The following is a 24,468-nucleotide window of genomic DNA, read 5'->3' as shown; positions in this document are numbered from 1 at the left end:
TATGGTGGAAAATAAGTATTTGGTCACCTACAAACAAGCAAGATTTCTGGCTCTCACAGACCTGTAACTTCTTCTTTAAGCGGCTGCTCTGTCCTCCACTCGTTACCTGTATTAATGGCACCTGTTTGAACTTGTTATCAGTATAAATGACACCTGTCCACAACCTCAAACAGTCACACTCCAAACTCCACTATGGCCAAGACCAAAGAGCTGTCAAAGGACACCAGAAACAAAATTGTAGACCTGCACCAGGCTGGGAAGACTGAAACTGCAATAGGTAAGCAGCTTGGTTTGAAGAAATCAACTGTGGGAGCAATTATTAGGAAATGGAAGACATACAAGACCACTGATAATCTCCCTCGATCTGGGGCTCCACACAAGATCTCACCCCGTGGGGTCAAAATGATCACAAGAACGGTGAGCAAAAATCCCAGAACCACACGGGGGGACCTAGTGAATGACCTGCAGAGAGCTGGGACCAAAGTAACAAAGCCTACCATCAGTAACACACTACCCCGCCAGGGACTCAAATCCTGCAGTGCAAGACGTGTCCCCCTGCTTAAGCCAGTACATGTCCAGGCCCGTCTGAAGTTTGCTAGAGTGCATTTGGATGATCCAGAAGAGGATTAGGAGAATGTCATATGGTCAAATGAAACCAAAATATAACTTTTTGGTAAAAACTCAACTCGTCGTGTTTGGAGGACAAAGAATGCTGAGTTGCATCCAAAGAACACCATACCTACTGTGAAGCATGGGGGTGGAAACATCATGCTTTGGGGCTGTTTTTCTGCAAAGGGACCAGGATGACTGATCCGTGTAAAGGAAAGAATGAATAGGGCCATGTATCGTGAGATTTTGAGTGAAAACCTCCTTCCATCAGCAAGGGCATTGAAGATGAAACGTGGCTGGGTCTTTCAGCATGACAATGATCCCAAACACACCGCCCGGGCAACGAAGGAGTGGCTTCGTAAGAAGCATTTCAAGGTCCTGGAGTGGCCTAGCCAGTCTCCAGATCTCAACCCCATAGAAAATCTTTGGAGGGAGTTGAAAGTCTGTGTTGCCCAGCGACAGCCCCAAAACATCACTGCTCTGGAGGAGATCTGCATGGAGGAATGGGCCAAAATACCAGCAACAGTGTGTGAAAACCTTGTGAAGACTTACAGAAAACGTTGGACCTGTGTCATTGTCAACAAAGGGTATATAACAAAGTATTGAGAAACTTTTGTTATTGACCAAATACTTATTTTCCACCATATTTTGCAAATAAATTCATTAAAAATCCTAATGTGATTTTCTGGATTTTTTTTCCTCATTTTGTCTGTCATAGTTGACGTGTACCTATGATGAAAATGACAGGCCTCTCTCATCTTTTTAAGTGGGAGAACTTGCACAATTGGTGGCTGACTAAATACTTTTTTCCCCACTGTATCTAAGGTCTTGCACATTTTAATTTAAGGTATAGTACATTTGGTCCTTAGAATGTTGTGTCTGAGGAGTTGGTGAATCATGAATGTTCCGTAGACATGGATGCATTGGCTTTGCTCAAGGATAAAAAGTAGACCAAACAGTTGAAAGCTGACTTATACTCTGTACTACACAGTGTGTTGTTTTCGATTGTGCATTTTTCAAATAGCGATATTGAACTCTGCACTGTGTGAAGGTCTTATGAATCAAACCTTTCTAGACTAACTATTAGCTAACTATAGCTAACTAATATGCCTACAGCTTGCTGTACACACACTCTCTCTCTCTCTCCCTGTTTCTGTCTCCTCTTCCCTCTCCCTACCTCCCTCCTCTTTATCCCCCTCCCCTTTTATCTATCTTTCTCCCTCCTCTCTCCTCTCTCTCTCTCTCAATTCAATTAAATTCAAAGGGCTTTATTGCTCTCTCTCTCTCTCTCTCTCTCTCTCTCTCTCTCTCTCTCTCTCTCTCTCTCTCTCTATTCCTCTTTCCTCTCCCTACTTCCCTCCTTTTATCCCCCTCCCTCCCCCTTTTTATCTCTCTTTCTCCAATTCTCTCTCTCTCTCACTCACACACACACACACACATATACACACACACTCACTTATTCACCCAGACGTAGGTGTTTCTGGAGGAGTGAGTGGGACATGTAGATGCAGCTCCTGGGTCTGAATGCCACTTCCTGTCGTGTGAAAGGCGAGCCTGGGGAGCTGGAGCCCTCCTGAAAGCCTTGTTTGCCATTCCTGTGGCTGTGGGGCCGAGCACCTCTGAAAAGGTAGTCGAGTGGGCCGGGGGGTGGGGGGGATGGCTACATCCGTGTTTGCCAGGTGTTCCTTTTGTGATCCTCACCTTGCGTCGAGGCATGGAGAGAGGGAGGAGGGTAGGTGCGGGGGAGAGAGGGAAGAGGGTAGGTGGGGGGGAGAGAGCGAGGAGGGTAGGTGGGGGGGAGGGAGGAGGTAGGTGGGGGTGAGAGAGGGAGGAGGGTAGGTGGGGGGGAGGGAGGAGGTAGGTGGGGGTGAGAGAGGGAGGAGGGTAGGGGGGGGGGGGGGAGAGGGTAGGTGGGGGGGAGAGGTGGAGGTGGGGGGGTTGTGGGGGGAGAGAGGGAGGAGGATAGGGGGGGAGAGAGGGAGGATGGGGGGGGGTGGGGGCCAGATCCTGCCATTCTTCTAGCGAGATAAAATGTATGCACTCACTAACTGTAAGTCGCTCTGGATAAGAGCGTCTGCTAAATTACTAAAATGTAAATGTAAATAATCTGCTGCTGGAGCAGGAAAGGTGCTGTGAGGTGTTGTGAAAAGGAGATGTGTGTGTTCGAGTGCATGAGTGTGTGTGTTTGTGTGTGTGTGCTTGCGTGTGTGTGTGTGCTTGTGTGTGTCGAAGGGTGTGTACTGGGTCTCTACCTGTTTACTTTGTGCAGGTTCATGGGTTATGTGCCTGCTGTTATGCTCAGGTGATAAAACATTTTTGCACAGCCCATCAATGCTGCATTATCAACACTGTATTATCAAAGTCATCATCATTCCACAGTATAACAGCCCTCCCTGCAATAGCATGTAGGAGCGTAGACTATATCCTATCTTTCACACATGTTTAATTGTGTGCACTAGTGTCTTTTGCATTTATTAGTGTACCATAACAATGTTGCTCACACTATCCGTGTAGCTCAAGAGAGATTCAAAGAAGTAGGTGGAAGAGGATTGTTTTGGATAAGTACCAACTTTTAGGTTTGTTTGTTTTGAGATTAAGCATTTGACAGCATGGGAATAGACCAGTTTGTCTATCTTTAGAAACGCAGGGTGTTTAACACCAAAGGGAATCACCTAGATCCGGAGTGTTACACAACTGGAGGTGCGGTTAGTTGACAGAGTTTTAAATGAGTGTACATGACAGAATGTCAGACGGCAAGCGCTGTTGCACTTGCACCATTAACCCAGCCATTGGCAATCAGAGCTGGCCACCACACAGATATACAGTTAGCCTGTAGCTTTTAGCTAGCCGCTACCTATCTAAAATGTGTTTATAAGCCAGTTCCTTCTTGTACATTTCAATAAGCATCTACTTTTGTGTCTACATACACCATTCATGTCACAGTCCAGTGTATAATTAAATTACCAGGAGCTTACAGTAAGACAAATACAGAAATAGACTTGTGCATGGTGTTGTATTTCACGCACAGTGCCCAAGGTCAGGAAAGTGTAAACTAATGTCCTCTTGTAAAATAGAGGGTATAAGTCTCTGCAAACAGGACATACTGTCACGACTTCCTCCGAAGCTGCCTCCTCTCCTTGTTCGGGCGTTCGTCGTCACCGGCCTTCTAGCCACTGCCGCTCCTCATATCTTCATTCCATTTGTTTTGTCTTGTTTATTACACACACCTGGTTCATATCCCCTCATCAGTACCTGTATAAGTGTTCCCTCTGCCCCCTGGTCTTTGTGTGTGATTTGTTTATTGTAGAGGAGATTATAGCTCGGTGTAGCTCGATTATATTGTGTATTTCTGGGTTGTTCACCCGTGCCTTATTTCTCCAGTGCGCCGTTTGTCCGCGCTGGTGTGTATTACGGATTGCTGCGTACCTCTGTTTATTGATTAAACCATTTATTCCATGATTTACTCTCCTGCGTCTGACTCCGTCCAACATCACCCGCTACAGAATCACACACCTGAATACATGGAGCCAGCAGGAACCGGGAATATGTCTGGAGTCGTGGACCGGGTCCGGAAGCATTCGAATATGCTAGCCAGCTTGGGCGAAGCGATGGATCGGGTTCTCCAGGTCGGCCAACGCCTTGAGGGGAGAGGACCCGACCCTTCGGGACCAGCTGAGCTACCGGATCCAGCCACCCACACCCCAGCACCCAGAGGGATTCACCTTTCCCGACCGAGGGAGTACGATGGGACAGCGGCCCGCTGCCAGGATTTCCTCCTGCAGCTGGACCTCTATTTATCCACCATCAGTCCGGCTCCCTCGGAGTGGGAGAAGGTGTCCACACTCGTTTCCTGCCTCTCGGGCAAAGCCCTGGAGTAGGCCAACGCGGTCTGGAGTGAAGGAGGAGCCGCGTTGGACAACTACAGGGAGTTTGCTCGCCTCTTCCAGGCCGTCTTCAATCACCCTACCGAAGGGAGAGAGGCGGGCGAGCGGCTGGTCCATTTGAGGCAGGGGACGAGGACCGCGCAGGACTTTTCCCTGGAGTTCAGGACTCTAGCTGCTGGGTCCGGGTGGAACGAGCGGGACCTCATCGACCACTTCCGGTGCCACCTGCGAGAGGACGTCCGAAGGGAGCTAGCCTGCCGGGACACCATGTTGTCCTTCAATCAACTGGTGGACATGGCCATCCGGCTTCAAGAGGACGTACTGGAAGGGGCCTGCCCGTTTCACCCCCCCCCCCAACCTGGATTACGAGATGATGGAGCTGGGTGGTGCGGCGATCCGGGAGAGCGGAGGATGACAGCGCCAGTGGCACTCTTGTGGCACGAGAGGACATTGTACGGCACGTTCTTTCGGGTCTGGAGGCAGCAGGCAGGGGCCTCTCGTGTCACCCCAGGTATCGAACACCCACACTCGTTCAGAGCCCTCTGCTGCGCACTGTACCCTACACATCCACTTCCCTGATTACACAGTAGTTCCCCAGTTTAAGGCGCTGGTCGATTCAGGCACAGCTGGGAACTTTATGTACAGTTCGTTAGGGAGGTTACAGCACCAGTCATGATGGTTACACAAGAGACCCATAGAGAGCAAGTCACTTTTTTATTATTGAGTCTCCTGATTTCCCTGTTGTGTTGGGTCTTCCCTGGTTAGCACTACACAACCCCACCTTTTCATGGCCGCAGAGGGTTCTCACGGGGTGGTCGCGAGAGTGTCAGGGTAGGTGTCTGGCTGTTTCCGTTGTTGCAAGCACGGTGGAATGTCCAGACACTACCTCCACGTGAGCATTCCCCCTGAATACCTCGATTTGGCACACGCATTTTCCAAAACGCAGGCGACCAAATTACCACCTCATCGGGCGGGGGATTGCGCGATATACCTCCGGGTAGATGCTGTGCCTCCCAGAAGTCATGTATATCCCCTGTCGCAGGCTGAAATGGAGGCGATGGAGACATACGTCTCCGAGTCCATGGGCCAGGGGTTTATACGTCCCTCCACTTCACCCGCCTCCTCAAGTTTCTTTTTTGTGAAGAAGAAAGACTGAGGTCTGCGCCCTTGCATTGATTACCGAGCACTGAACAAGGGGACTATTCGTTATAGTTATCCTCTACCCCTCATTCCATCTGTGATCGAGTCAATGCATGGGGCGCGCTTCTTCACAAAATTAGATCTCCGGAGTGCGTACAACCTGGTGCATATCCGAGAGGGGGACGAGTGGAAGAAAGCATTCAGCACAACCAGGGGCATTACGAATACCTGGTGATGCCGTACGATTTGATGAATGCTCCATCAGTCTTCCAGTCCTTTGTGCGCGAGGTGCTTCGGGACATGCTTGGTCGCTTTGTGGTGGTCTACATTGATGACATTCTGGTGTATTCCGCTACACGTGCCGAGCATGTGTCCCTGGTTCGCAAAGTGCTTTCCCGACGGTTGGAGAATGACCTTTATGCCAAGGCAGAAAAGTGTACGTGCCGTCTCTTGTCCGTGACCGTCTGATCTACTGGGCACACACGTCCCCCTCCTCTGGTCACCCAGGTATCGGTCGTACAGTGCGCTGCCTGACCGGAAAGTACTGGTGGCCTACCTTGGCTAAGGACGTGAGGGTGTATGTCCAGCGGGTAAGTTATAGCCCTTACCAGTTCCACAACGGCCATGGTCCTACTTGTGTATTGACTTCCTTACTGATCTTCCCCTCTCTCAAGGTAACACCACCATCTTGGTCGTTGTGGACCGCTTTTCAAAAGCCTGCTGCCTCCTTCCTCTGCCCGGTCTCCCCACGGCCCTGCAGACTGCGGAGGCCGTGTTTACTCACGTCTTCCGGCACTACAGGGTGCCAGAGGATATAGTGTCTGACCGGGGTCCCCAGTTTACGTGATTTACTCTCCTGCGTCTGATTCCGTCCAACATCACCCGCTACACATACGACTATTGCTGATTTTAGTCTAGTGTACGGAGAGTGAGTGTTTTGGAAAGACCTTAGTGCCAAGCAGTGTCAGATTATCCAGATGGACCTTGTCGGTCCCCGGATGGGAGATGCTGCTGGAAGTGGTGTTGGAGGGCCAGTAGGAGGCACTCTTTCCTATGATAAAAACAAATTGCCCAATGCCCCAGAGCAGTGATTGGGGACATTGCCCTGTGTAGAGTGCCGTCTTTCGGGTGGTACGTTAAATGGCTGTCCTGACTCTATGTGGTCACTAAAGATCCCATGGCACTTATCGTAAGAGTAGGGATGTTAACCCCAGTGACCTGGCTAAATTCCCAATCTGGCTCTCATACCATCATGGCCACCTAATCATACCCAGCTTCCAATTGGCTCATTCATCCCCTCTCCTCTATCCTGTAACTATTCCCCAGGTCGTTGCTGTAAATGAGAATGTGTTCTCAGTCAACTTACCTGGTAAAATAAGGGTTAAATACATAAAATGCAAATCCACATAGTGTTTCTTGAAATAACCATACAGTATGGACAATTGTAGGCTCTACCACATTGCTTATGTTCATAATGGTGGTATTCCACAGGTTCTTTGGCCAGCACTGAAAGGGAGATGTGCTACAAGCACATATTGATTGCGTAATGAATACCAAAGTAAATGGGGGTACTGGTATAAGGTCAATAACACAAAATGAGTGTTTCGGTTTGTATTGTAGATCTGCACTATTTCCACTATGAATTTTACTCTGTTGTAATCCAATATCGTCTGTCTCCCATGTCTGGCATAAAGAATGCTAATGCTAGTTCGGATGAGTGACCTTGCGGCTGGAGTCTGTTTTGTAGCTTGTGGCGCTGTCTGTCACTCTATCTGTTGCCGGGTCCAATCTGTCCTTCGTTGTCCAAGCTTGCCCCCTCAGTCATCACCATGGCGACAGCCAGTCTGACCTGGAATGTAGCTCAGCACTAGCGAGGCTTTGCTACCGCCACCCAACCCCACCCCTAACCCCTGAAAAGTATCTGAAAGTATCAATTAGGGTGACCCTCCACCCCCCTCCCCTTCACATAACTCATGCGATCCGAACTGGGAGCACACCAATTCGAGCAGATTCCACTTTCTCAAATTGCAGAAAAATGCTTCTCTGATGGGCCTCCTCCTCTTGAGTGGGGCTATTGTTTCACGCCTTAACCTCCCTCCCTCCTCCCTGTGCTGTCTGCCCCTCCTTGCCATTGCTTGACAATAAACACACCTTTCTCCAAGCCAGAGTCTTTGGACAGGTAACTCCCTGGCAACACTGCTAAGTGCTTTGTCTCTAAGTCTAGACAGAGGTAGAGATAGAAAGGAAATGTGCTACATGAAATGAAAACATTCATTTGATCGTTCTTTCATTAGATGGAATGATGTGGTCTGTACTTCCACTAGCCAGATGCACATATGAAGGATGTTACTACGTTTGTTCATTTCGTTACTTTTGATGGAACAACCTATGCTTTTTAAGAGAATGACTCCTGATAGCTTTTGCAATGAATGACCTTGTAGTGCCTTCAGAAAGTATTCAGACCCCTTGACTTTTTCCACATTTTGTTATGTTACAGCCTTATTCTAAAATGTATTAAATTGTTTTTTCCCCCCTCATCAATCTACACACAATACCCCATAATGACAAAGCAAAAACAGGTTTTTAGACATCTTTGCAAATGTATTAGAAATAAAAATAAACTGAAATATCAGAGTGACGATCGGATTCTTGGTCACCTCCCTGACCAAGGCCCTTCTCCCCCGATTGCTCAGTTTGGCCGGGCGGCCAGCTCTAGGAAGAGTCTTGGTGGTTCCAAACTTCTTCCATTTGAGAATGATGGAGGCCACTGTGTTCTTAGGGAACGTCAATGCTGCAATACTTTTTTGGTACCCTCCCCCAGATCTGTGCCTCAACACAATCCTGTCTCGGAGCTCTACGTATAATTCCTTCGACCTCATGGCTTGGTTTTTGCTCTGACATGCACTGTCAACTGTGGGACCTTATATAGACAGGTGTGTGCCTTTCCAAATCATGTCCAAACAATTGAATTTACCACAGGTGGACTCCAATCAAGTTGTAGAAACATCTCAAGGATGATCAATGGAAACAGGATGCACCTGAGTTCAATGTCAAGTGTCATAGCAAAGGGTCTGAATACTTATGTAAATAACGTATTTCAGTTTTTTTATTTTTTATACATTTGCAAAAAATTCTAAAACCCTGTTTTCGCTTAGTCATTATGGGGTATTGTGTGTAGATTGCTTTAAATTTTTACATTTTTATTGCTGAGGAAAATAAGGCTGTAACGTAACAAAGTGGAAAAATCCACTTTGTGGTCTGAATACTTTCCGAAGGCACTGTATCTGAATATGCTGGTCATGCTAGCCACGTTATAAGGAAAATCATCTAATGCTAATGAGTTGTCCTTGATGAAAATATACGTTGGTGACAGACGGTTTGTTTATGATAGACAGAAAGGGAGGTAGAAAGAAACCGAGGGAAGAAAAGTGGAGGGGCGAGAGGGCAAGTAGAGAGTGAGGGGGTATGAAATGAAGAGAGACAGAGGTGCAAATCACTCTGAATGACAGGACACAATTAGACAACAGCTGGTGCTGCACACCCAGTGAGGCCCTTTAGTGCCCTCTGTCCCTCAGCTGTGAATCAGCATTGCCTTCCTGATCCCCACATCCATGGTATCATACCGCACCATCCATGTCCTTTCCTCATTGGGCACTTTTCCTGGACCCATCCCCATTCCTGTTCCAATCCCCATTCTCCTCCATGTGGTATCCGTCTAGCACCAATCCCAGACCATATTTTCAAGGTGTTTCACAGTCCTCTGTTCTGGGACCTCTTCTGTTTGCATTTGTATCCTGACTCTTAGTCTACTTCAAAACGTTTTGGGCTGGGGTTTTCCTTCAGACCTTGAAGTCAGTAGTGTAGAGGTGTAGTAGTAGCAAGAGTGAAACACTGTCAATATCCTGTAAACTTGTATTGTGCAAGGCAAACTGTTAGGGAATTCTCTTTTTGTGCTCGTAATTGTCTCCAAGTATAGCCAAGTATCTCAGCTCAGCTTAGCTGTGTTATGTTTCATGGGAAGTTCCTAAAAAAAGATTAATGATTTAGGAAAGAGGTCAATGATCACCACATAAATAACGTTCCACTGCAAAGGAGGGTTCGGGAGCAGATGTGTCTTCAGCACTTGGCATAGGGTTGCTTACACCGGATCAAAAAAGGCCCAACCCTCCGACCATAAACATGTCCTCCCTCAACCCCAAACGGTGCACAGGACCAGCCCTGGTGCACAGCACGCCTCACCCTCCTTCCCTCTCTCTCTTTCAACACATCCCTCTCTCAACTTCCTTCCTGTCCCGCCCTCTGAATTTTAATACCTGCCTGTCATGTTTTCTTCTCTTTTTTTCTCCCTTCACCAGACCCTTGCTGCACATCTAGTAATTACCACAGCACCAAGAAAACCCTTTCATTTAAATGATTGGCAATTATCTCCGAGAACACAATGAGATTGCTTCCCCTTTGGAGGAAGGGGATGTTTGAACCCGCACGGTGCAGAATGTCGCGCCGCCTTGCTCTTGAAGCAGGGTAGCGGAGGTGGAGGCAGGGAAAAGGGCTTTGTAGATGGGTTTTTTCACATGCTCAGATATGTGATTATCACAGAGAGGCTGGGAAACAGCGAGGGTCAAGTTATTGCCCCAGATCAGCAGGCCCGGTGCTGGCCAATATGGCACCCTAGGCGAGACAAAAAAAATTATATCCCTTTCCCTACAAAGTAGAATAGTAACTATAGGCTATACAGTGTCGGCCCGCAATGCACTTTTATGAATGCCTATCCATGTGGTTTGTAGTTGCGTTGGCTGTATAGTCCTGATACCTGACAGAGCATGTGTGGCAATAGGCCTAGTTGATTATTGAGTTGCGGCTGTCAGTAAAAAGCATCTAAAATATGTGTGAAGATAATGTGTCTTGAGTATAATTTGAAATGTTGAGACAAGAAGAAGGGGAGGGGTGGGTGGCGAAGATATTTTAGTAATTTAGCAGACGCTCTTATCCAGAGCGACTTACAGTTAGTGAGTGCATACATTTTCATACTGGCCCCCCGTGGGAATCGAACCCACAACCCTGGCGTTGCAAATGCCATGCTCTACCAACTGAGCTACACGGGGCTTGATATAGATGTGTATCTCTGAGCACCCATAAAGTAGTCTACCAGGCCTGCTGTGCGCAAAGGGATGTCTGATTTCTGACCACCACTAATAAGAAGATGAGCTTCTCAGTCCTTTTTTCTTCACCTCACACAGTAAGTTAACAAAGTCTGTTCTTTTAACATGTATTGCGAATGACAGGCTACTAGTTCCTCATAGTATTTGAAAAATCTTTCCCACACTCCCCCTCGATAATCACCAAGCCTTGGTGTGAAAGAGCTAAATATCATGCTCTGAGGATCCCATATATCCAGTGGAAATGTCATAAAATGCCTGAACACTTTTCCCTCGCGTAAAAACAGCTGTTTGTCCCGAGCTCACTGGCACAGGAAACTCTGAGGGCCAGCAATAGGCAAGTTGATACAATGATGCAAGTTCGCTAGGGACAGCTTTGGGACTAACCCAGTTGATTGATTTGATACAATGTTGCACTTCACTAGGGATAGCTCAAGTCAAGACAGATCGAAAGGGAGGCAGACAGACAGACAGAGTAGATACAGTGCATTCGGGAAGTATTCAGACCCCTTCTCTTTTTCCACATTTTGTAATGTTACAGCCTTATTCTAAAATGGATTAAATATATTTTTTTCCCTCATCAATCTACACACAATACCCCATAATGACAAAACGAAAACAGGTTTTTAGAATGTTTTGAACATTTATAAAAAATAAAAATAAAACGGAAATACCTTATTTACATAAGTATTCAGACCCTTTGCTATGAGACTCAAAATTGAGCTCAGGTAAATCCTGTTTCCATTGATCATCCTTGATGTTTCTACAACTTGATTGGAGTCCACCTGTGGTCAATTCAATTGATTGGACATGATTTGGAAAGGCACACACCTGTCTATATAAGGTCCCACAGTTGACAGTGCATGTCAGAGCAACAACCAAGCCATGAGGTCGAAGGAATAGTCCGTAGAGCTCTGAGACAGGATTGTGTCAAGGCACAGATCTGGGGAAGGGTACCAAATTTTTTTGGGGGGTGGATCAATTTTGGAATAAGGCTGTAATGTAACAAAGTGGAAAAAAGTCAAGTGGTCTGAATACTTTCCGAATGCACTGTAGATGAATGTCATTGAAAGAACCGGAATTTTCATCAGGATATTGTCTACTGTTTTTATTTGTCGGCTTTATGTATTTTTTACTTCGTTGACAATGGAAGTTATTTGGCCTATAGGCTATCTCTGAGTTCCATGTGCTCATTTCTTTTGCCGCCAATGGCTCACGGTGTAGGCCTATCAATGTGTCCATATGGCAGAGGTGGGTGCTCTCCTCTCGCATTAGTTGAATTTTGCAAGATTTCTTCACAATTTATTATATTACAAAGTGGGATTCAAATTGATTTAATTGTCATTTTTTGTCAACAATCTACTCAAAATACTCTATCAAAGTGGAAGAACACTTTTTTTAAAGATTAATATAAAATGTAGTAGTTGCATAAGTATTCAGGCCGTTTGTTTAGGTAAGCCTAAATTAGTTCAGGAGTAAGATTTGGCTTAACAAATCACACAAAAAGTTACATGGACTAATATTAGGGGTTAACATATTTATGACTAACCCTTCCTCTGTCCCCCATACATACAACATCTGTAAGGTCCCTCAGTCAAGTATTTAATTTGAAGCACAGATTTAACTACAAAGACCAGGGAGCTTTGCGAAAGCCTCATAAAGAAGGGCAGTGATTGGTAGATGAGTAACAATAACAAATCAGACATTGAATATCTCTAACCATGGTCAAATGAATAATTATGCTGTGGATTATGTATTAAACCCCCCAGATACATCAAAGTTAGTCATCCTTCTGAACTGAGCTGCAGGACAGGAATTAAACTGCTCAGGGAAGTTACCATGAGGCCATTGGTGATTTTAAAACGGTTACAGAGTTCAATGGCTGTGATGGGAGAAAACTGAGGATGGATCAACAACATTGTAGTGACTCCACAATAATCACTTAAATGACGGAGTGAAAAGAAGAATACATACACTACCAGTCAAAAGTTTGGACACACCTACTTATTCAAGGGTTTTTCTTTATTTTTACTATTGCCTACATTGTAGAATAATAGTGAAGACATCAAAACTATGAAATAACACATATGGAATCATGTAGTAACCAAATAAGTGTTACATATATGAGTGTGCCAAGCTGTCATCAAGGCAAAGGGTGGCTATTTGAAGAATCTAAAATATAACATATATTTTGATATGTTTATCACTTTTGGTTACTACATGATTCCATATGTGTTATTTCATAGTTTTGATGTCTTCACATTTGTTCTACAATGTAAAAAATAAAGAAAAACCCTTGAATGAGTAGGTGTGTCCAAACTTTTGACTGGTAGTGTATATATAGAATACAACTATTCCAAAATATGCATCTTGTATGCAACAAGGCACTAGAGTAAAACTGCAAAAAAAAAGAACACGGCAAAGGAATACACTTTTTTGCCTGAATGCAAAGCCTTATGTTTGGGGCAATTCCAACACAACACATCACTAAGTAATTGTTTCCATATTGTCAAGCATGGTGGTGACTGGATCATGTTATGGGTAGGCTTGACATCGGCAAGGACTGGGGAGTTTTTCAGGATAAAAAGAAACAGGATGGAGCTAAACACAGGCAAAATTCTAGAACAAAACCTGCTTCAGTCTGTTTTACACCAGACACTGGGAGAGAAATTCACAACACAACACAAGGCTCTTTAAAAAAAAATTGTAAGAAAATCTTCTACTTTGACATTACAGAGTATTTTTTGTAGATTGTTGAAAAAAAGTACAATTAAATCAATTTCAATCCCACTTTGTAACACAATAAAATATTAAGAAACCCAAGGGGTATGAATACTTTTGCAAGGCACTGTAACTTTTAGATTTGTATCATTTTAATTCAGATTTGTATTATTAACCATGTGAGTGTGATTTTGAGAAACTAAAACATTATTATTGAAATTAAACTGTTCCACAAAAATGTGAATATGAAAATCAGAACTGGATGCAGATTGGTAGAAATGGTTGGATAGATTTGCAGCTTCCCCAAACTTGAAAACTCACACGTCGCGCCGCCTATGTTAGCTATAGGCCTACCCAAGTTTATCAGGTGTTGCGTTATCTTGGAAAATGCTGTTCATATTTTCTTTTTCGCCATGATCAGCTCAGAAATGGATGAAAAGGCCTACAAACTTGAAATTGCTAATTATCATGACAATTTAGCCCACTGAGTACAACTCCCGGACATCAGTCATGAGTAGCCTAATTTAATTCCATAGGCTATTGTTCATTTTACTTTGACCTGTCCTGTTTTTATGATATGGTGTGTTTGTTAACATGTTAATTCATATTCACATCAAAGCGAGAGAAAAAATATAAATGGAACCATTTTAGGCTATTTGATCGGAAACACGTATGATGTAAAAAGTGTCTGACATTGTCATAACTTCGGTAGGCTACAGAAAAGGCCACAGACGCTATACACTGACTGTACCAAAAAATTAGGAACACCTTCCTAAAATTGAGTTGCACCCCCTTTTGCCCTCAAAACAGCCTCAATTCATCGGGGCATGGACTCTACAAGGTGTCGAAAGCGTTCCACAGGGATGCTGGCCCATTTTGACTCCAATGCTTCCAACAGTTGTGTCAAGTTGGCTGGATGTCCTTTGGGTGGTGGACCATTCATGATACACACGGGAAACTGTTGAGCGTGGAAAAGCCCAGCATTGTTGCAGTTCTTGACACACACCGGTGTGCCTGGCACCTACTACCATACTCTGTTCAAAGGCACTTAAATCTTTTGTCTTGCCCATTCACCCTCTGAATGGCACACATTCACAATCCTTGTCTTAATTGTCTCAAGGCTTAAAAATCCTTCTTTATCCTGTCTCCTCCCCTTCATCAGCACTGATTGAAGTGACTTTAACAAGTGACATCAAAAGGGATCATAGCTTTCACCTGGATTCATATGTCATGGAAAGAGCAGGTGTTCTTAATGTTTTGTACAGTAAGTTTATATACTCTTTCTAACGTATATGCTACATTATTTATGTTAGATGACTTTGACGGAGCCTTGGTGGAGCGCCGCAGCCCTGCATTACTGCAACCGCACCATGGAGAGGCGCGCTGGGCATAGACAAGGAACATATTTTGCGCTCCTGCCTTTGGCAAAGTGGGCACTTCTTATCATGGGGCGGCATCAGCGATCACCTTAATAGCCCATATGCCACTGGGTGAGAGAAGTTTTCATTGTTTTGGGGCAGACTTATGTGAAGTGTTGTTGGAGGTGCTTCTCTGTCAGTTTAGCTCTAGGCGGCCGCCTAATCCTGCCTAATGGGCAGGCCGGCTCTGAGTCACAGCTCTTAAAATATGAATGTGGTTGGGAGAGAGAGGCTGAAATAGCTACCTTTGCAAGGCTTGATTTAGTGGCATGGCCTCCTGTTAACCTCCGGGGGAACCTATAAAGTTGTTAAGGCCATTGTAAATAGCAGCTTTATGGTACCATGGGCTGCTCGATGGAGGCCAACCAAGCTTGATCCTTACAGTGACATGACATTTGGATGCTACCCCACCCACACTGGAGGAAAATCGACAAACCTACTACTCTACGATCGGTGTTGTCTTTTCAGTTAACGTGTCAGTATGTGGAAGGGTTGGGGAGCTGAATGCATGAACAGTCGATCGCAGGCTTGAACAACTTTAACCAACATTATTTTGTACAAAATAATAGCAATTGAACTTAGCACAGTGAAAAATTGAGGAAATAGATTAAGTTCCACATTCTACCAATATTGATATCAATTTGGGTACTCCATACTTGATATGAGTACAGGAGTAACATGGCTAGTATAGCAAGGCACTGTGCTGGATGGGGACTTCAACTCATACCGCCTGCTGTATGTTTTGCTTCACCACCACGGTGTTGGGTTTGCGAGGTGCCTGTCTGGAAGTTCCACCTGTTGTTTTACGCCTCCTGCCCTCCATCTGTGGGGAGAAGAGTTTGGCGGAAACACCAGGTTGCCTCGGCAACACTGCAAGCACACACCGCTACCGCTGCGGATTGGAACAGGAACTAACCTATCTATGTCAGTCTGCAGGCAGGATCTGGGCCATTCCTTGTGTTAACAGATTATCTGGTTTCCATTCAAACGGGTCGGGTATCGCAGCTTCGCTTTCTGGAAAAGCGACCCCAGCCAGCCTGTTTGGTTTTTTTCTTAAACCCCAGAGCTCCCTCTCCTACCATATCCTGTCTTAATTACGCACTCTTTTGTGCGTTTATTTTTTAATTTTTTTTGTGCTTCTCTTTTTCCCTCTCTTTCTCTCTTCACTCTCTCCTTCTTGCTCTATACTTGAAGAGATGAGGAAAGAGATTTTGAAGTTTCGAGTCTGTCAAGGTGCTGTCCTTGATCCCACCCCACAATACTCTCCACCCCCTCCACCCCCCTCCATCCTCTCTGCGTCTGAAAGGGAATACTGTGTTTTCAGTGCATAAAAGGCTTGGAACTGTCAACAGGGTGTATCCACCGGGGCCCGTGGAACACACTTGGAGTGGAGCTACAGTGTTTCTGCAATACGGGGGGAGGGAAGGATGGAGTGGGCCAGGAAAAAATGGGGAGGGAGGGAGTATGGGCTGGAGGGAGGCAGCTGGTAGGGATTACCAGCCGGAATGATAGGGTACACAATTACAAACATACTGAGTGTTGTACGGATGTACGGAGCAACGCTGTCCCAATGATAACGCTCGGCTTTGGGAAGTGGGGCAGGTTCTCTGGTTAGTGGCATGGGGTGAGATGGTTTGTGGTGGAGGAATAGCTAGACAGGTAAGTGGGCGGTACAGGGTGGCGTCAGGTGGAAGATGGCGGTTGGGGGTGGGGTGTGTTTGGGAGAAGCATGGGGGGTGCAGGAGAAGGGCGGAGGTGTTGTGTACACAATGGGCATGTAAACCAAGTGGGCACTCCGTTGTGACAAAAACATGTTTTGTCGCCGTCCCGCGCAGGGTCTGATTACGGGGCCGATCCATCGAAAACAGGGCTGGGAGAGGGTGACCTTGTCTACCTCGAAATCCGACACAGGTCTTCACATGCAGGGGGATTTTTTTCTCTCTTTCATTCTCTCTCTCTCTCTCTCTCTCTCTCTCTCTCTCTCTCTCTCTCTCTCTCTCTCTCTTTTCTGGATGTTCAAACACTGGGGCAGCTAATTGCTATGTTTAGAGCCAGATATAGCCCAGATATTTTTTTTCTTAATTAAGCCTGTTGACAGGGTTTCCCGGTCTAGTTGCCCCCACCCACCCCCTTCTGCCTCCCACATCCACAGCTACCCACCCCTTTGGATGCTCCCCCTGTCCACCCCTCCACCCCACTCCTTGCCTGGCAGACTCAATTGGTGCTCCTGGGCTCCTGCCAGACCAAAGGAAGGGGACAGGATGGAAAGATTATGGACAGGGAGAAAGAGTGCTCTCTCTCCCTCTTGTATCCTTCTCCCTCTCTCTCTCTCTCTCTCTCTCTCTCTCAATTCAATTTCAATTCAATTCAATTTAAGGGCTTTATTGGCATGGGAAACGTGTGTTAACATTGCCAAAGCAAGTGAAGTAGATAGTAAACAAAAGTGAAATAAACAATAAATATTAACAGTAAACATTACACTCAGAAGTTTCAAAAGAATAAAGACATTTCAAATTTCTCTCTCTCTCTCTCTCGCGCTCTCAATCTCACACACACACAAACACACACACACACACCCAGGCCTCCCTCCCCACCATAGTCTCAGCTTGGGATAAAGCAGTGTTATTCAAAGTCAGGGTCACGACCCCTGGTGGGGTCATGGGGGAACTGCAGTGGGGTCACCAAAATAAAATACATGTATTTAAAAAAAAAAGTGGAACAAAGATAAGATTTATGCAGTAAATATATTTATTGGTTTCTTTTCATTTTGATAAGAGATGAAAATGTAATGAATTGAAGGTTATATGTTAATGTACAAATCTAAATTAACCGATTTTAAGGTTGTGTTGGGTGGGGTCGCCAGAAAGTCTTGCTTTAAAAAATGGGGACCCCAGAAATTAGTGCAGAAAAAAAATGGAGTACCCGCTGAAAAAGTTTGAATGGGGTAAAGGGTAAACAAGCTAATGTTTATATTTCAAGGAAGTGGAAACTGATCCGACCGAGTCAACCTCGTCACTCAGCGATGTGTGTGTTTATGTTTGTCTCTCTGTGTGTATGCACGTAAGAGGGTGAGACGCTGCAAGTGCGTGTCTGTGTGTGTGTTTTACACATATGTTTTTGAAACTATTGAGTGCGTGTGTGTGTGTGTGTGTGCGCGAATGTGCATGTATACGTTTGTGTGTGTGTGTGTGCGCGCGCATTTGAGTGTGTGTATTCAGGAAGCCGAGGTGAATCTTTCAGCACCCTGCCAGCAGGCTGACCTGTGTCTGATGCCGGTAATGACTGTGATGATAGTGGTGTTTGGGAGCACGAGGGAGTGCTGGTGTGAAAGACAAAACCAAATGCAAACCAAGGTGATAGCCACCAAAACAACAGCACACCTGAAGCCTTCATATTAAAACACCAACTGAAGAAAAAGAAACCCCTTGAACTCCTACTCTTAAAAGTCCTCTTTTTCCATCACTCCTACGTGACTGAGAGAAGGAGGAGGGGGACAAGGGCCGCCAGACAAACACAATGCGCTCAGGGTTGCGTGTTAGGAGCCAGCTGAATGGCACCAGGCTTAATGAGAGCCCGGCAGGGACCCTGAGGTGGGCTGGCACCTGCAGTCTGGCTGGAGGGGAAGGGGGAGCAGGGAGGGCTGGGGGGGGGCTGGGCCACCCCCCCCTGTACCCAGGCCCGGTCCCCGTCCCCCTTGTCCCCCACAGCAGCACTTCCTCCTTCTTCCCATGCCCCATTAGCAGTCCTGGCGGGGTGGCCACCCCAGAGAACAGCAACTCTCGCCTCTCCCCCTCGTTAGATCTCGGCCCCTCATGCAGCTTTTGACTTGGCAGTTGGGCCCTCAGGTACGTAGTTATATTTTGTTCAGTTTGCCATGCCAAATTATATCTAACCCTCCCACTCCAGTATCCATGCACATTATAAATATGGTATTGGCACTGACCCTGGCACTGACCCTGGAACTGACCATGTATTTAGCTTACTTACTTTCTCGTATTCTTATTTCTATTTCTCGTGTGTTTATATATATATTTTTAATAGTACTACTGATTACTGCATTGTTGGGAAAGAGCCAGCAAGAAAGGCATTTCACTGTAGCTGTGCACATGACGAAAAAAACGTAAAACTTGAAATCTTGACAGTCAGATTTTCTGTAGTTGATTGGTTTGAGTGCTTTCCCACGTTATTAGCATATCTCGAAAACAGTCTTAATTAATTTCTTCAGCAGTCGGTTTAATTAATAGTTCATTTCTCCCTGAAGACTCCCCCACTTACACCCCTCCACACACACACACACACACACACTAGGCCACAAGCTGAGGCATACAACGGGACATCGCAGTGTGACAGAAGTTATGAGGAACTTGAATGTACCAAAAGGGGGAGATGGAGGGTGGCGGAGGAAAATAAATCTGTGGTTTTGTCCGTCTGTCTGCAGGGTTATGTGACAGGTCTGTCTGGAGTGGCAGTTCTGCACTCACCATAGGGGCCTGTCAACCCTCTAATTAGAACTTGTAAGGGGGAGGCGGGGGTACGTTTTCATGAGGGGGTCCGTGGCTGAGTAGAGGGTGAAGTGCAACCTGCAGCACTTGTACTACATTTCTACATTTGGTTATCATGAGGGGAGAGCCACAGGGAGAGGGCCAAGGGCATGCTTACTCAACATGTAGGGAGGGAGTGGGAGAAGGGGGGAGGAGGCTGTAACTATTCACAGCTGTGAAGACATTTCCTCCACCCCAAGTACCCAGCACCCTCAGATCCGCTCTGTTTGTTGTCGCTGGACTTCCGCTTGTTAAATGAAATTCGGAAGCCCTTGCTGTCGTCCGTCATCCCCCATACCCCCCAGAAGAATGCTGGTACTGTAAAAAGGGGGACCGTTTCGAGGGGGGAGAGCACTGAAAGCCAAGACAAGACCAAGAGAGATAGAGGGAGAGGCGGGTGAAAAGAGAAAGAAGCAAGGCAGAGTAGTGAAAGACAAGATAAATATTTCGGACATTTTGAGAGTGGAGACCGGTAGGCGCTGGTAACGACGTGGCCGGTGCAAGAGCCACCACGTCAAGCCCGGCCACTTATGGGCTCTGAATGGATTATGGAAACCAGACATTGATAGTTTGCACCTAACGCAAGCCCCGTATAATTAAACTGTGAACTGTGGACAGGACAGCTCACAGGATACACCTCTCTGTAAAGCAAACATACATGTTTTTTATGGCAGCCGCTTTACTGCTATTTTATTCCGGGCTCCAGTGACCTGACATTTCAACGTGGCTCAGCCTAATTTCCTCTCCTTTTCCTCACCTTTTTTTTTGGTGGCTCACTCCCCAACTCCCACTTAACCCACATATCCCTTTATTTGTGTGTTTAACGTTTGTTTTGGCTACTTTTGTGTCCTCTCCAAATAGATGTAGACACCCCCAAAGCGGCCATTTTGTGTGAGGGTTGCAAGGGGTGTGAGGTGCTCAGGGGGTTGTTTTGAGGCTGGCCATTTAACTACGCAGCTGTGGCTGTGTTAGCTCGGACCTCCCCCGTCCCCCCCTATGAGGCATCCCCATAACAGTGGGATGCAGCTGCTACCATCCTACCAGCCCACCCTCTCACCTTGTCCGCACCCGGTATGTGACAGTGAACCCCACCTGTCACATGCATAAACACACACACCTCCTAAAAGAGGTGGCAATGTTTATGTAGTGCTTCCGTTAATTCCCAAACACTCTTTAATAAAAACAGACCAAGGAACATCACATGTTTGTGGTCAGCTATGAACCAATGTGTCCTGTGGTTCTGGTCCTGTGGTCCTGCAAGATCTAATCACAATGGCTGGATGTAAACATTCTGCAACAGATTGTTATTGGGGCAGCAGATGCCAGTAAGGGGTTAACAGGGACCAGAGCAATCGCTTCTTGGACATCGTGGCCTCGACTGTCCCAAGCAAGTTTGACTCAAGGGCAAAATCAGACTGAAAGCCTCTCATATTTTGATCTGATGGCAATTCTCGGATGCCTCTCTCTGCCTCTGCCTCTCTGTATCCCTCTCCACAATGTTATTGGGTGGCACCAACTCCTACTGCCTGCCCCCACTCCTGTCCTCTACCCTCCCTGAAGACACCATCTCCTATGCACCCCCCTGGTCTGATGGCGTGGACCCCTGCACAGTGTGCCTTCTTGTGGTCCCACTCTATCTCGGTAGTGTCCCCAGCCAGCATGGTTGCAGGGAGGCCCATGTATCTCCACCGTGAAGTGAGTGAGTGAGTCACTGGGGCCTCTGCGGATTGCAGACTGACAGGTTTAGGAAACCACATAGAGCGGATGCCTTTGGGGCAAGGAACAGACTCAACTAATGTCTCAGCCAGCCATCCTCCCAGCCAACCAGCATGGGGAAATGTCCCTTTCAAAGAAGATAACAATTGAGCATAAAAAAGGATGTGGCATGAAAAAAAAGATCCTGTATGTGGATTAGATGGCTCAGTTGATTGGAGCATGATGCATGGTAACACCAGAATTGTGAGTTTGATTCTTGCATTGGACCACATATAGGCCTACTGAACCACATAAAGTCCTACTGAACCACATAAAGTCCTACTGAACCACATAAAGTCCTACTGAACCACATAAAGTCCTACTGAACCACATAAAGTCCTACTGAACCACATAAAGTCCTACTGAACCACATAAAGTCCTACTGAACCACATAAAGTCTACTGAACCACATAAAGGTCCTACTGAACCACATAAAGTCCTACTGAACCACATAAAGTCCTACTGAACCACATAAAGTCCTACTGAACCACATAAAGTCCTACTGAACCACATAAAGTCCTACTGAACCACATAAAGTCCTACTGTCCTACTGAACCACATAAAGTCCTACTGAACCACATAAAGTCCTACTGAACCACATAAAGTCCTACTGAACCACATAAAGTCCTACTGAACCACATAAAGTCCTACTGAACCACATAAAGTCCTACTGAACCACATAAAGTCCTACTGAACCACATATAGGCCTACTGAACCACATAAAGGTCTACTGAACCACATATAGGCCTACTGAACCACATAAAGGTCTACTGAACCACATATAGGCCTACTGAACCACATAAAGGTCTACTGAACCACATATAGGCCTACTGAACCACATAAAGGCCTACTGAACCACATATAGGCCTACTGAACCACATATAGGCCTACTGAATTATGTGTGAAGTCTTTTGTATAGTCTGCTATAATGACTATGATTTTGATATGTACTGGACTCTATTCCTTCTAACTCGCTTTGTAGTATTTACACAGTAACTTTTAATCAAATGAATTGGCAGAATGTAGACTCCTCACTCACATTGATACACTTCCAGTCCTATGAATAAGACCCTTGTGTGACTGTGCGGGGGCAGTATTTTGTAAACAAAGACAGTGAATAGACATAGCTGAAAGCAGGTTTGATTGGTTGTGTCCAAGTATGTCTAAAGAAATGTTCAGAGGCTTGGATTCCCAGCATTTTTCACCGGTTACAGAGAGGTACTGGCCTTCGGAGATAGGAAGTCGTCTGTAATCACTTTTCGAGGAGGATCGCAATGCCTGGAATAATTACTGTTGTTATCGGCAGTGAAACTTGGCTGGCAGAGAGCAGGCGAGGCTTTTTTTCTTCCCCCTGTTTTGATCAGGCGGACTGAAGGCACTATACTGTATCCTGACTTCTTTTCTACGTTTGGTGGAAAGTATTTTGAAGTACTTTTTTTCTAAGTTTGGAACGCATTTTGAAGTATTTGGTGCAAAGTTCCCATTTGATGTCACTATGTTGAGATGCAGAGGTTCATGATCAGTGTGAGCATTTCTCTTAACAGTTAACTCAGAGAAGAATATGGGCTACTGTGATAACCTCATACTTTGAATATAGGAGCCTTATTCACCAATAACTGCAGTGTTTCTTCTCTGTGAAGTTTTATAAACGTTTGAGAGTTGTTAGCATGAGGTTATAGTGGGTTTTGTCAGTGTCCTCTGCTCCAGCTGTTTTCATACCTCCCTCCCTTTGTCTCTCCCCCCCTCCCTCCCCCTCCATCCCCGTCTTTCTGCCGTCAAGCCAAGGCTTCAGGTGGAAGGATGGCGTAACGAAAGAGCCCGTCAACGCTTGCCCAACATGCCAAGTATTTTTCTTTTGGGGTCCTGCCTACCCCCGGATCCTTGAAAACAGGAAGTGTATCTTGTTAAGTGATGGATGGGCCCCTGCCCTCGCTGAAAGGACCAGAAGAAAAAAATATTTGCCTCCAGGGAAGTCAGATGAGTTTAGCAGTCTCAAAGCCCAGAGTTGGTCTGTTTGTGTGAGCACCTGGATAGTTGGGAGTGTGTATGTGTAGCGTTTTGTACACGTGTGAATGTGTGTGTGTTTTTATGGTAGAGAAAGTGTGCAACTTTGCTTGTAGGACATACCCAGATAATCTGTCGTGAGCAACATCTAGGGTTAACAAACGTAAATGGATTTAGCATGTTGAGCTAGATCACCTTAACGCTCTCGGTTCTTCCCGGTGTGTCCTGTTAGTGTAGTTGTATTGTGGAGGCCCTGTAGGTTGTGTGTGTGTGTGTTTGTGTGTCTGTCTGCCTGCCTGTGTGTGTGAGGGGTCGGCAAGTTTGCGCTGGCATGCGGCCGCCACATACTTCCAGGGAGAGCAACTCAGGAAGTGTCCCTGGCACGTCCACAGTGGAGCGAGGTACGCACTCCGGCGACAAACAACCACAGGCCCCCCTCCTCTGTCCCCCTCATGGGAAGAGCGATGACAAAGAAGAGACAAATGTGTTTTTGTTCCAGACACACGTTGTCAAGCTACTCTGTCCCCTTGCCAGCATGGACCTTTATTATTTTCCTTTGGCAGTGGCCCTTGGGCCTATTCTTCTCCCCCATCCTAATCACGGTGACATTGTTGTCCTCCTATTCATGTTGTTAGCGCATAGCAGGGCGGATCCAAGTGGAGGAATCTGGACAACCGCCAAAAAATAAAATTTCCTCTCGTGATACATCGTTCATTTGTTAGCCAGACTGTTGTGGTTACGTCGATTGTTTTTCCATTTGCAAATGTTCCGCACAGGGAAGCGCAGACAGATTTAAAATATGTACATATAGGAAGGAAGTCTCTGGGCTTGAAAGTCCTTTGTATATCCAGAGGGTTATAGCAGGGGATGTGACGAGGATGTAAAGAAAAAGTTGAAAGGCGGTGGGCTAGGGCACTGCTCACCAGAGGCTCAGAGATGACTTCCACCTCTGCAGGCCCGTCTGTCTGTCTGTGCTGGGCAGCCAACTGTCCCTCTATGACATCAGGGAAGAGAGACCGCAGTGGTTGGAGGGATATTTTGGGTCGTTGGGATGCACTAGGCCAGGGGTCGGCAACAGGCGGGCCGCAGGCCAAAACCATCCTGCAAAATATTTTATATATATATATACATATATATATATTTTCTTAGGATTTTAGTTTTGGGTCCAAAAATTTCAATTTCGCTTTGAGTTTAATTTAGAAAATCTGTTCCCAAGTATTCCCACAAATAAAAAAGAGAC

General features: G+C 46.0%; 1 protein-coding gene across 1 annotated transcript in view; it reads left to right on the top strand.

Moving 5' to 3' along the window:
• The window catches only part of afg2a (AFG2 AAA ATPase homolog A), a 134,419-nt gene that overhangs the window by 94,160 nt on the left and 15,791 nt on the right, over window positions 1-24,468 (top strand). The gene's annotated exons all lie outside the window — the stretch shown is intronic.

Source organism: Coregonus lavaretus, assembly GCF_964263955.1.
Source record: "Coregonus lavaretus genome assembly, chromosome: 29".
Classification (NCBI taxonomy): Eukaryota; Metazoa; Chordata; class Actinopteri; order Salmoniformes; family Salmonidae; genus Coregonus; species Coregonus lavaretus.
The sequence above is the reverse complement of the archived record's forward strand: the minus strand, read 5'-3'. Positions and strand labels throughout refer to the sequence as shown.